The 13,359-nt window shown below is 45.0% G+C and overlaps 1 protein-coding gene across 2 annotated transcripts in view; it reads right to left on the bottom strand.

Annotated features, from left to right (window-relative positions):
- Positions 1-13,359, bottom strand: part of LOC144696121 (CTP synthase 1) — a 116,831-nt gene that overhangs the window by 22,073 nt on the left and 81,399 nt on the right. The gene's annotated exons all lie outside the window — the stretch shown is intronic.

Raw genomic sequence — 13,359 nt, 5'->3', positions numbered from 1 at the left:
AAATGTTAAGGACGTTAGTTTGTAAAAAGGTATACTTTGAACTGTCCATTTGATTACAGGATAAAAAAGAGTTGTGGCATCAAGGATAACTAATTAGCATCTCTACCTGAGTACAAGGCCCATGTAATTCATATTACCATGGTGATGGGCCTTGAGATGGGAAGGATACAAGGGAAGCCATTATGACATTGGGTTACAAGCTTTCCTAAAATATCACAGACAGATTAGTTTGCCAGAGTCCGGGGGGGAGAGTAGCTAGAGGCCGAAACTCTCTCTGGTCCACCCTGTCAGAATGCAGGTGCAAATTCATGCTCGGGTTAGAAAGACCAAATCTGCGGGAAGTTAAAATGAGGCGGGAAGATTTGCCTAACTTTAACTAGAGGGAGAAGTCTCCAGGACAACACATCATGAAAGCAAATTCTGGAGTTAAAAATTTCCAGGCTGGGAAAGGAAAAGATCAGGGAGCTGAGAATCACTTTAGACTGATTCTGGGAGAAATGAATGGCTACTTAAAGGAAAGTGTAACATATACTTGATGGCTGGTTCTTTTGGGTTGTATTAAAGGCTCTGTTCCCATGGTTTAAAGTATAAGCTGCCTACAAAAATAGTGTTTAGTGATTAGTGCTTTTAGTCTGTTTGTTACAGTAAATGTTTTAGAACATGAAATCTTGCTGTGTCATCTGTTCAGCTATTTATTGGGAGTTCAGATTCTCTTTTTGAAATTTATCGGTCTCTATGGAGATCATAACAGTTGTAATGTCAGAAACGTGAATAGCAAACTCCCACAAACAGCAATATGATAATGACTGGAGACTCTGGCTGAGGCATAGATATTGACCAGAGTTCAGGGTGTACTCCCCTGCTCTTCAAAATAGTGCCATGGAGTTTTTCACACCTACTTGAGAGGGAAAATGGGCTATGGTTTCTCATCTTATCTGAAAGACAGCACATCCAACAGTGCAGCACCCTCTCAGGACTGCATTGGGGTGTCAACCTGGATCTTGTGCTCAAATCTCTGGAGTGGGACTTGAACCCATGATGTTTTGCCTCAGATGAGAGTGCCACCCACTGGGACCTGTAGCTTTTTTTAAGGTAGTTTTATTGTAAAGTTACCAGTCTTGCTGTGATTCCCAAGTTATGAGGACTTTTGTGTCAGCGTTCATCCAAACCACCTTCACATCGACGCAAAGAATGACATTAGTGGTCCATGGTTAATACCTTCAAGCTGCCGGTGTTGGCAGGCATAGCAACATCAGGTGGCAGGAAGCATACTCCAGTATTGTTAACCCTGCTGCTTCATGTGATGTTGCCGGGTGTTACTCCGCACGAAAAGGATGATCCCAAATACCTGTGAGTAGAAGCTTTAGTTTCAGTTTAGAGCATAAAAGTGGCAACTCAGAGCTGTTGTTACAGGTAATTCCCTTTGTAACAAATAGAAGCCGTGGTCCAATTCTGCAAATGCATTTGCCCTTTAATTTGACAATCATATTGGGCCGTGTTTCCAATTGGATTATGCACCCAACCCGGAGACATGTCCGAGATTGTCCCTGTGTGTACCTCGCACAGACAGGTTGAAGTGCAGACTTAACGGAGGACAAGTGGAGGAAGCAACATGCCAAAACCGTGCAACCCCGTTGTTCTCCAATGCCCCAGCCTGACCTGCCCTGGCAACCAGGCCTCCGAGATGGGGGCAACTCTCACTTGCACCTACCCACCTGTGTGTGGTTTTCTGGTTTGCTCGTTGGGAATGCTGTGGCGCTGGTGCAATCTGATCTGGGCTCCCTTTGAAGCGCTTAAGGGATAAATCTCACATTACAGGGATAAGAGTCCAGCAACTCGAGGTCTGTACAGCTTGCTGAAACCTTGATTGTAACTTTTAAAACCAGGGATAAAAGTCCACCACGAGAGTCGGCCGCCGTTGGGGGCAGGGGGGTGAAGAAGCTGCAGACCGTGCACGATGAACAATGTAACTCTTTCGAGTACATTCACAGTTCTTGACTTTTTTTTTCCGGGAGTGGGACATGAACCCACAACCTTCTGACTCAAAGGCGAGGGTGCTATGAACTGAGCCACAGCTGGCACCTCGCGATGAACAATGTAGCCGGAGGGCAGTACAAGCCATTCATTACTGATTGAAATCCCATCCTTTAGCTGTAAGTTTAGGCTCTTTATTCTAACGGATGGGCTGATGCTTTTCATTAACAATTGTTTCCGGCTTAATTTTAAACCAGTGAAACCCTTTCAGAAAGGGATTCCTAAGATTTAAGAACGGGAGCAGAAACACAGGAGATGTTCCTGTGAATGGTGTCATAAGAGTCAAATCCACTACTTGACACAGCGTCATCAGTGAACTTTGCCTTTAAGTCTGTACCGATTGGAAACAACGGATTAAGTGTTTAAGTTTCTTACTGTCATCGAGTTGTAAATCAGTAAAGCTAAGTCCAATGGACATTTTGTTTCAATATTAGAAGTTAAAAATGGACCTGGCTAGAAATGGGTAGACCTGTACCAGACCAGGACAGCAACTCCAGGGTGGCCGGGTGTGCGGGACTGCCCGGGATCGTCCGAGAAATCCCCCCTGGAACTCGAGACATGTATTTTAATTATTTTAACCGTTTTAACAAACCTGCCGCTGAGATGAAAGGTCGAAGGAGCTGGGCTGATACAAAAACGAATGGGGAAATGACAGAGATTAAAAACATAAAAAAGCTACTGCGGATGCTGGAAATCCAAAACAAAAAACAGAATTACCTGGAAAAACTCAGCAGGTCTGGCAGAGAATCGGCGGAGAAGAAAAGAGTTGACGTTTCGAGTCCTCATGAAATATCAGTCTGCACACCCCCCCCAGTGTTTTGTTTTTCATTTAATCTTTCCCGCTTTCCTTTCTGTACTTAACGTATTTTTCGTAAGGTAACTTCACATGAAAGTTTAGGGGAAATCAGCCCGTTGGAAGCTCTAATATTCATAGTTCCTGTTTAACCGAATTGTTCATTTTAACAGAACACCGCAGCGTGAAACCTTGTCTCACGGTCCCTGTGAAGCGAATGCTGTTTATTTTTTTTTTTGGCGATTGATTTTCGTTCAAGTCCCTTGCATCCTGTCCTCATTTTGCACCTCCCTGCCTCTCTGGTCGAATTATTCACAAAAACTGGATTTATATTTTAAGGGATCCGTCCATTCTACCTAATCCTGGGTTCACGCTGCTTTTCAATTTTCTGCGTGACTTAAAAAAAAAACCCAGAATCTTTCAGGTCAGGTGCAGTCCTGTTTATTTTGCAAAAAAAGCCAAAGCATTTTTTTTCAATCTCTTCGTGTGGTGCAGAGGTTGTAGTTACCAAGTATTTCATCCGAACGAGTTATATCCAATGTTGTTACAAAACGTAAAACAGAATTACCTGGAAAAACTCAGCAGGTCTGGCAGCATCGGTGGAGAAGAAAAGTGTTGACGTTTCGAGTCCTCACGACCCTTTGAAGGGTCGTGAGGACTCGAAACGTCAACTCTTATCTTCTCCACCGAAGGGTCGTGAGGACTCGAAACGTCAACTCTTTTCTTCTCCACCGAAGGGTCGTGAGGACTCGAAACGTCAACTCTTTTCTTCGCCACCGAAGGGTCGTGAGGACTCGAAACGTCAACTCTTTTCTTCTCCACCGAAGGGTCGTGAGGACTCGAAACGTCAACTCTTTTCTTCGCCACCGAAGGGTCGTGAGGACTCGAAACGTCAACTCTTTTCTTCGCCACCGAAGGGTCGTGAGGACTCGAAACGTCAACTCTTCTTCTCCACCGAAGGGTCGTGAGGACTCGAAACGTCAACTCTTTTCTTCTCCACCGATGCTGCCAGACCTGCTGAGTTTTTCCAGGTAATTCTGTTTTTGTTTTGGATTTCCAGCATCCGCAGTAGCTTTTAGCTTTTTGTTTTTTATTACAAAACGTGTTGATTGCAGCATTAATAATTAAACCTCCGGGGGGGCTTAATTGCAGAGTTCTTTTCAAAAGAGCCCAGCAACGGTAAAGACTGATTCTCTCGCACATACAGTTTGTGGCTGGTCGTTATGAAGTTCTTGCTTCGCGCAGTACGAGTTCGGTTCTGCAGCACGTCACTAAAAAGAAACACCTTGGTTCTCCGCCGATGCTGCCAGACTTGCTGAGTTTTTCCAGGTAATTCTGTTTTTATTTTGTTTTGGATTTCCAGCATCCGCAGTAGCTTTTAGCTTTTTGTTTTTACCTTGGTTTTCTGCCTGGGAATAAACACGGTCAAAAAAACAGGCTCCGGGCAAAGCAAGGCAGAGTGCTCCAAAACACCCCACCTCAATCCCCCAGCCAACCCTTGCTGAATATCAAACGCGCGACGGGGGGTTGTCCATTATCTCCAGAGAACTCGATCAGATCGTATTACCCACGTTAAACTTCAATCCGGTGGTCACAATCCAAAATCCGATCAAGAGCCCAGTTAGCGAGCCAGTTCTTTATTTCCCCCACGCTCTCTTCTCTATATTATATTAATATCTCCAGCAGGAACTCTCAGGATTCTGGCTTATAGAATGGTTTATGTTTGTTTTTATTTCTCTCTCTCTCTCTCTCAAACTATTGGGTAACTCTTTCGAGTACATTCACAGTTCTTGACTTTTTTTTCCCCCGGGAGTGGGACATGAACCCACAACCTTCTGACTCAAAGGTGAGGGTGCTATGAACTGAGCCACAGCTGACACCTCCAAACTATTGGGTAGGGGGAAAAATGAGGAATTGTTGAAAAATGTAAAGGAATTTGACAGGAGAGAAGATTCCTACCAGGTGGCGATTCTTTAGCACAGGACCTCAGTGGTGAATGTGTAGAACAAGCGCATTTCCTCTGTGAAACGGTGTTGGGAAGGGATCGAGGCCACTACTGTAATAACAACCTGAAAGTAAATGTAGCCAAGAATTTATCAAGAAATGTGGGACAAGTACGAATCGAAGCGTGATTTTTTTTTTCAAAATTTGAAATTAAATTTGAATTAAGACGAATCCGTTGATGGTTCAAATCTTTGATGAGGTTCTTGTCATTATCAACCGATTCAGACACTCTGCCCTTTAACGCTCTGGCTTTAATGGCCATTGCTCCGGAGGGAGGGCGGAATAATTTGCACCACACGCGGCGGGCGTCTAATCGCGGTCCAGTTTGAAAGGATCCAGCTCAGGCTGGGTTTTCGCCGTTGACATTACATCAGTCCTTTTACATCATGTCTTACGGCCCTTTATTACATCAGGATAATTTTTAATTTAAAAGAAAAAGAAAAGCACTCACAGACCGTAGAAGAAAAAACACCGATGATAAAGGTATTTCTGCTCTCTCCCTCTCTCTCTCTGAGTCTCTGACAATACAGTCTCACTAAATGTACACAATAATATCATGTTGTACAATGATGTACTTAAAGAACATCACAAGCTGGAGGGGAGATAGTAGACTCGAAGCAGACTGGATGAATGGTCCAGAGATAGCGATGGCTTCAGACACTTTGAGAAATATGCGTTTTCCAGATAGTTCTATATCCGTAACCAAGTTTTTGAAATGGATTCAACACAAAATGTAGCAATATTTCCCTGATACAGACTGTTCAATCTGCTAAAATGCCACACAAACCGGGAACTTATCCCAATGTTTCATTTCTGTCTCCGTGTGGTTCTAATGTGTTCTGTCTTGTTGCCCTCCCTGTGTTTTTAAATCATCTTTTTTTTAAAAAAAATATAAGTATTTTCTCAATTCTTACAACCGGCTGGGGTTTCCCTCTAAATTTGCATCCCTTTCAACATACCGCGTTTTTATTTTAGGGGCGGGGGTGGGGGAGTGAGTTTTGAACCAGCTCTGGGATAATTCCCAGTGAATCTTTAGCAAGTTTAATGTCACTGCTCGCCAGGAACCAATCGATTGCTGAGCCCTCTGGCGGACAGTTTTGCTCCCTGTCTGCAAGTGAACTGCCAGCATCAGCAGCAGCAACTTCCAATTGTTGCATGTTATCAGGTATTGTTACCCTATGTGAAAGCTGAAGGAGCTGAAAGTCAAATTGAAGAGAAAAAAAAAACGATGTGAATCCAGACCTTATGCTAAGTATTTGAAATATCTATATTAAAAAAAAAACCATTCTGTTTATAAGGGACTTTTCCCTGTAAAAAGAAACATTTTTTTTTCCACAGGGATCCTGAGCTTGCTTATGTTCGTGGATTTTCCCAGACATGGCTCATTGTATTAACTACAGGCTGTGGTGTATATCATTCTATTTTTTGTTCAAGAGGTGTGCGACAAAGCCAGCCCTTATTGCCAAATTGTTCTTGAGAAGGTGTTGGTGAGCCGCCTTCTTAAACTGCTGCAGTCCTTGTGGTCATGAGACACATCATTGTTTCAATAGGAAAACAAAAACAGAATTACCTGGAAAAACTCAGCAGGTCTGGCAGCATCGGTGGAGAAGAAAAGAGTTGACGTTTCGAGTCCAACCTGACCCTTCAACAGAACTGGACAGAACTATTGTTTCAATAGGCCTGTTCCTTTTAAGACACAAAGTCTAATTGTTGTGAATGATATGAACAAACAATGCTGTGGCATGAATTCCTGGTCTGGCCAGTCAGTCGAATCAGCAGAAAATGAATGACTTTCTTTTGATTATTTTTTGTGTATACCTTTGAAGTGTGCAATTTAAAGTGTCAAAGACTCAAGACTTTTTTTTGTAAACTGATTAAAGGATTTCCTGCACTGTTAGTGAAGGTGTGTAGTTAGGGACTAAGCTGTTGCAAATTGAATGCTAGGGTTGATGAGGGCTGCGCAATTTCAGGCTGAAGTTTCAGCAGGGGGATTTTTTTCCAATGTATGGGCTTCAGCGCAGAGACGGTGAAACTGGAGGCAGTCACAGAGGCAGGAAAGGGCAAGACTCATCAGCTGTTTCTCGATTCGAGGATGATATTTATTGAAGGACGTGTGTTTCTGCCTGTGGGTCCTCATGCGATTGAACAGGTTGCTTCTTGACCCGCAGATCTTGGGGCATTTGGGGTAGGACATCCCACGAGGTAGTGGGATCCAGAGGGCAGGGTTTTCTTCCTTTTCTTTGCTTCTCTGCCGCTGTTCTGCCTCATCATTAAGACGTTGTGACTCAAGGTACGATACAGCTTGACGGACAATTTGTTGCCATTTTGAACAATTGGTAGCATGTCAACGTCAATGCTGCCGCACTTCAAGAAGAGCTTCAGAGCATCTTTGAAGTGTTTTCTTTGGCCTCCCCTGGAATGTTGGCCAGTTAAGAGTTGAGAAAACAGGACTTGGTGGAGGAGATTGGTTTTGGGCCCTCCGCATATAAGTGTCCAGTTCGTCGAAGTTGATTTTGCAGGAGCTTTTCCTGAATGCCTGTGGAGCTGGCTTCAAGAAGGACACTAGCATGTGGTCGGTGGTCCTCCCATCGAATCCGGAGGATGTGGCGGAGACATTGCTGCTGGAATTTCTTTAGCACTCTTACGTCTCACTAATACACAGTCCAGGTCTCACTGCTATACAGGAGTGTGGTGACAACAACTGCTCTGTACACTAAGACTTTATTGATTTGTCGAGGTCTTTGTTGTCAAATTCTCGCTGCCATTGAAGGCTGAGCTGGTGCAGCTGATCCGGTGTTGGATCTCTGAGTCAATAGTAGCCTTTGCAGAGAAGTGGTTGCCAAGGTATGAGCTGTGCTCAACATATTCCAGAGTCTCTCCTTCAACACAAAAGGGATGTGGAATACTTTGGCATTTGTCATGATGAAGAGTCATACAGACTCGAAACGTTAACTCTGTCTTCCTTTCCACAGATGCTATCAGAGCTGCTGAGTTTTTCCAGCAATTGTTGTTTTGTTATGGAATACTTTGCTGACCAGGAGTGGGTTGATATGAATTTTGTTTTGGCAACATTCAAGTTCCTTGTATGTAGAATTGAAGGCATCAAGGTGGCTTACAAATCTGGATCAGACACACTTTCCTGCCTTTCCCCCATAACCCTTGATTCCCTTACTGATAAAAAATCTGTCCACCTCAGCCTTGAACATACTTAATGACCCAACCTCTGCAGCCCTCTGCGCTAAAGAATTCCACAGATTGACTACCCTCTGAGAGAAGAAATTCATCCTCACCTCTGTCTTAAATGGGCGGTCCCATACTCTGAGATTGTGCCCTTTGGTCCTAGGCTCTCCCACAAGGGGAAACAACCTCTCAGCATCTACCCTGTCAAGACCCCTAAGAATCTTATATGTTTCAATAAGGCCACCTCTCTTTCTAAACTCCAATGAGTACAGGCCCAACCTACTCAACCTCTCCTCATAAGAAAAACCCGGGATCAACCTAGTGAACCTTCTCTGGACTGCCTCCAATGCCAGTATATCTTTCCTTAGATAAGGGGACCAAAACTGTTCACAGTATTCTAGGTGTGGTCTAACTAGTGCCTAGTATAGTTTTAGCAAGACTTCCCTATTTTTATACTTCATTCCCTTTGAAATAAAGGCCAACATTCTATTTGCCTTACCTATTACCTGCTGAACTTGTATGCTAGCTTTTTGTGATTCATGCACGAGGACCCCCAAATCCCTCTGTGCTGCAGCTTTCTGCAGTCTTTCTCCATTTAAATAATATTCAGCTTCTCTATTCTTCCTGCCATAACCTCACATTTCCCACGTTATATTCCATCTACCACATTTTTGCCCACTCACTTAACCTGTCTATATCCCTCCGTAGACTCTTGGTGTCATCCTCACCACTTGCCTTCCCACCTATTTTTGTGCCATCTGCAAACTTGGTGATAGTATGTTTACTTCCCTCAACCAAGTCATTAATATGTAATGTAAATAATTGTTTAGCACTGATCCCTGTGGCACTCCACTAGTTACAGGTTGCCACCCTGAAAATGCCCCCCTTATCCCAACTCTCTGTCTTCTACTAGTTAGCCAATCCTCTATCCATGCTAATTTACTACTCCCAACGCCAGGGGGAGAATTTTCCCCTCGTTGGGGAGGTTGTGCGGGGGTGGGTGGGGGTGGACGCGAACCCGATTGGCACCCCCCGATCGGGTCTGCGCTGCCATTTTACGTGGGCGGGCCAATTAAGGCCCGCCCGGCGTGACGCGCGCCCGGAAGCGCTGGGCGCTCCCTGTGCAGGCGGAACGGGGGATTCCCTGAGTCGGGGCCTGCGCTCTTTCGCATGCGCATTCGGGATGCATGCCCAACGTCACCCTGCGTCATTTTATGCCTCGGCGAGCCGGCCCCGCCCCCGCTCACCGAGCCAAAAATTCTGGCCTATGGGCTGTTATCATCTTAAATGGCTTTATGTGCGGTACCTTATCAAGCACCTTTTGGAAATCCAAGTATATTACATCTACTGGTTCCCCTTTATCTACTCTGCTTGTTACCTCCTCAAAGAATTCTAATAAACTTGTGAGGCATGATTTCCCCTTCATGAAGCCATGTTGACTCTGCTTGATTATATTATGTATTTCTAAATGCTCTGCTATTACATTCTTTATAATACACACTAACATTTTCCCAATGACAGATGTTAAGCTAACTGGCCTATAGTTGCCTGTTTTTTGTCTCCCTCCCTTTTTGAATAAGGTGTTACATTGGCAGTTTGCCAAACCTCTGGGATTCTCCAGAATCTAAGGATTCTTGTAGATTACTACCAGTGCATCTACTATCCCTGTAGCTACTTCCTTTAATATCCTAGGATGCAAACCATCAGGTCCAGGTGACTTATTGGCCTTTCGCCCCATTAGTTTCCCTAGTACTTTTTCTCTAGTGATAATTATTGTATTTATTTCCTCCCCCCATTTTGCCCATTGATTATTTAGTATTTTTGGAATGCTATTAGTATCTTCTACTGTGAAGACTGATGCAAAGTATTTATTCAACCCCTCTGCCATTTCCTGGTTCCCCATTATTATTTCCCCAGCCTCATTCTCTAAGGAGCCTCTGTTCACTTTGGCCTTTCTCTTCCTTTTTATATATTAAAAGAAGCTCTTAGTGTCCGTTTTTAGATGACTTGCTAGTTTACCCTCAAAGTTTATTTTCTCCATTTTTTTTTGTCATCTTTCATTGGTTTTTATAACTTTCCCAATCCTCTGGCTTACCATTCATCTTCGCCACATTGTATGCTTTTCTTTCAATTTGATACTATCCTTAACTTCCTTGGTTAACCACGGTTGGTTTATCCCCTTCCTAGAATCCTTCTTCCTCACTGGGATATTATCTTTGTTGTGAGTCATGAACTATTTTCTTAAACATCTGCCATTGTTCACCAACCGTCTTTTCTGCTAAACTCCTTTCCCAGTCTACTCCAGCCAACTCTGCCCTCATTTCTTTGTAATTACCCTTATTTAAGTGTAGCACAGTTGATTCCGACCCAAGTTTCTCACTCTCAAACTGCTAAATGCTAAATTCTCCCATGTTTTGGTCACTGTTTCCTCGGGGATATTTTCCTCTGAGATCATTTATTAACCTGCCTCATTACACATTACCAGATCCAAAATAGCCTGATCCCTGGTTGGATCCACAACAGATTGTCCTAGGAAACTGTCCCAAGTACACTCTATGAATTCTTGCTCGTGGCTACCTCTGCCAATTTGATTTTCCCAATCTATATGAAGATTGAAGTCACCCATGATTAATGTACTGCCTGTTTTACATGCCTTCATTATCTCCTGATTTATTCTCTGTCCTACAGTATAGCTGTTAGAGGGCCTATAGACTACTCCGAACAGTGTCTTCTTCCCCTTGTTATTTCTCACCTCCACCCACAAGGATTCTACATCTTCCGATCCAAGATCATTTCTTGCTATTGTACTTATTCCATCTTGCATTAACAAAGCTACCCCACCAATTTTCGAAGTCACATACCCCTGAATATTTAGTTCCCAGCTTTGATCTCCTTGTAGCCATGTCTCCGTAATGGATATAAGATCATACCCATCAACCTTTATTTGTGCCGTTATTTCACTTATTTTGTTCTGTACACTACATGCGTTTAAATAAAGAACCTTTATACTATTCTTTCCTCCTTTGACCCTATTTGCTGCTTTGTTTTAACGTTTGTACACTCTGTCCCTTCCAGTCATACTCTGGGTATCATTACCTAAATAGCTGCCCTGCAATGCCACCACATTTTTTTGCTTTGTTAGCCAACATACTCCCTATCCATAACTTTTATTGAAACATTTCGTAAAAATGTTAATACCCTCATGAAACCTCAACCAGCTCGTGGATGAGGTTTCATGTTTTCTCCGAAGCCCGCCAGGGCTCCCGGCCTGCCCGCCAGCCTTAAGGTTGGACGGGCAGGTCCATTAATCATCTTAATTAGTTTTTTAATGGCCTTAATAGGCCGTTGACAGTTTGGCGGGCGCGCAGCTGAATCGGCTGCGCACCCGCCAAACTGAGAAACTAAATGACGCAGGGTGACGTTAGGACGCACGCCCGGCGTATCCCCATGTCATTTTACGCATTGGCGAGTGGGCCCCGCCCCTGCTCGCCGACCGGAAGACGCTGCCCCTGGTGTTGTTTTCAACATTTTTCTTGGATTTGTCTGGCAACATAGACCATGGCAGGGGTTCCTCTGGAAGGTCTAAAGCCACACCCTGTCTCTGGGAGGATTTTCCCAGCCACAAGCAATTTCAGGAGAGTGCGTGTTAGGATTTTTCCCTGCTATGGAGACAAGGGCAATACATTGACGGTTCCTACAGCGTGATTTATCTCCCTTCTTGAAGATAGCTGCAACTGTTGCATTGCCGAACTCAGGCGGAAGTCTTTTTGCCTTCCAAAGCCATAGGATGAGTCTTGATGTTAGCAAAAACCCTCCAGCTTTGAAGACCTCACTGGATACCACGGGGCCACAGGCATTGTTGTTTTTCATCTGTTTGGCTGCTTGTTGTGGCTATCCTACCAATAGTGGTTCACCCATGGATTCTACCACATGGTACTGGGGAATAACCTGGAGAGTATCAGCTGGCACTGTGGATTCGTGGTTGAGGAGTTGTTGAAAAATGTCTTTCCAGCATTGACATATGGCATTGTCATCCTTGGGAAGAGGAACACCATCCTGTGGATAAAGGGTGAGATAAAGCTGATCTGCAGCATTGCCAGTGTGAGTAGGGAGGCGCTTAGGGGATAGTTTACTGCTGGTTGCTTATTTGAACTTGACAGCTTCATTCTTAGTATTTCTAGGCTTCACTTCAGGACTCATTGGCGTCTCCTAGGCCCCCGAAGGATTTTGACCGTGTGGACCCTTCCAGGTATCAGACAGCCTTCTGTTACCCTGGTAACAGGGTTTGTCTACTCCACTGGTGGTACCTCCTCTGAGGAGGAGGAGAGGGGCAGAAGGGAGAGGATGCCAGGTGTCCCAGTGCAGCTTCCAGGGAAGGGACCTGTGGGAGGAGAGGCGCAGGTGCAATTGGCGCAGGGCCAGCAGGTGGTCCAAGGCAGAAGGGGCCACAGAAGATGTCACTATCCTGCTGCCAGGATTTACAGGCAGTGATGCAGCTGCCTTGGTATGTCTGAGGTGCAATGCCGAAGGAGGTCCCGTCTCTCCAGGGAGACAGTGACTTCCATCTGTCAGATGATTGGGCTTGACATTACCTCTGACTGTGTGGGTGGACACCCCATGCCAGTGGCTCTGAAGGTCACGGTGGCCTCAACTTCTATGCCTCTGGCTCTTTCCAGGGCTCAGTGGGGCATCTGTGTGGAATCTCCCAATCAGCTGTCCACAGTTGCGTCAAGCTGGTGACAGATAATCTGTTCAGGTGGGTAATGACATTTATTCATTTCCATACAGATGAGGCCAGCCAGGCTGAGCGAGCCAGAGGGTTGGCAGTGATTGCTGGGTTCTCACAGATCCAGGGTGCAAGCGACTGCACACATGCGGCCATCAAGGCGCCAGTGGGTCAGCCAGGTGACTTTGTCAACGGGAAGAGCTTCCACTAGATGAACGTCCAGATGGTTTGTGACCACATGACGCAGATTCTGCAAGTCTGTGTACGGTACCCTGGCAGCTCCCATGACGCTTACATCCTGAGATACTCCCAGGTGCCGATGCGCTTCAGTGCTCTTGCCCAACTGGATGGATGGCTGCTGGATGACAAGGGCTATCTGTTGAAAAGGTGGCTTATGACGCCTCTCCACCATCCAAGAACAGAGGAAGAGCAGTGTTATAATAGGAATCATGCCTCCACAAGGGCGGTGATAGAGAAGACCATGGGTCTTCTGAAGATGCGCTTCCGATGCCTGGACAGTTCAGGGGGAGCACCACAATCCCTTCCAGAGCAGGTGTCACCAATAGTGGTTGCATGCTGCGCTCTCCACAATCTGGCTTTGGCATAACGGGACTCACTTGAG

The sequence above is a fragment of the Cetorhinus maximus genome, chromosome 21 (assembly GCF_964194155.1).
Source record: "Cetorhinus maximus chromosome 21, sCetMax3.hap1.1, whole genome shotgun sequence".
Taxonomy (NCBI): Eukaryota; Metazoa; Chordata; class Chondrichthyes; order Lamniformes; family Cetorhinidae; genus Cetorhinus; species Cetorhinus maximus.
Note: the sequence above shows the minus strand (reverse complement) of the source record. Positions and strands in the feature narration are given on the sequence as shown.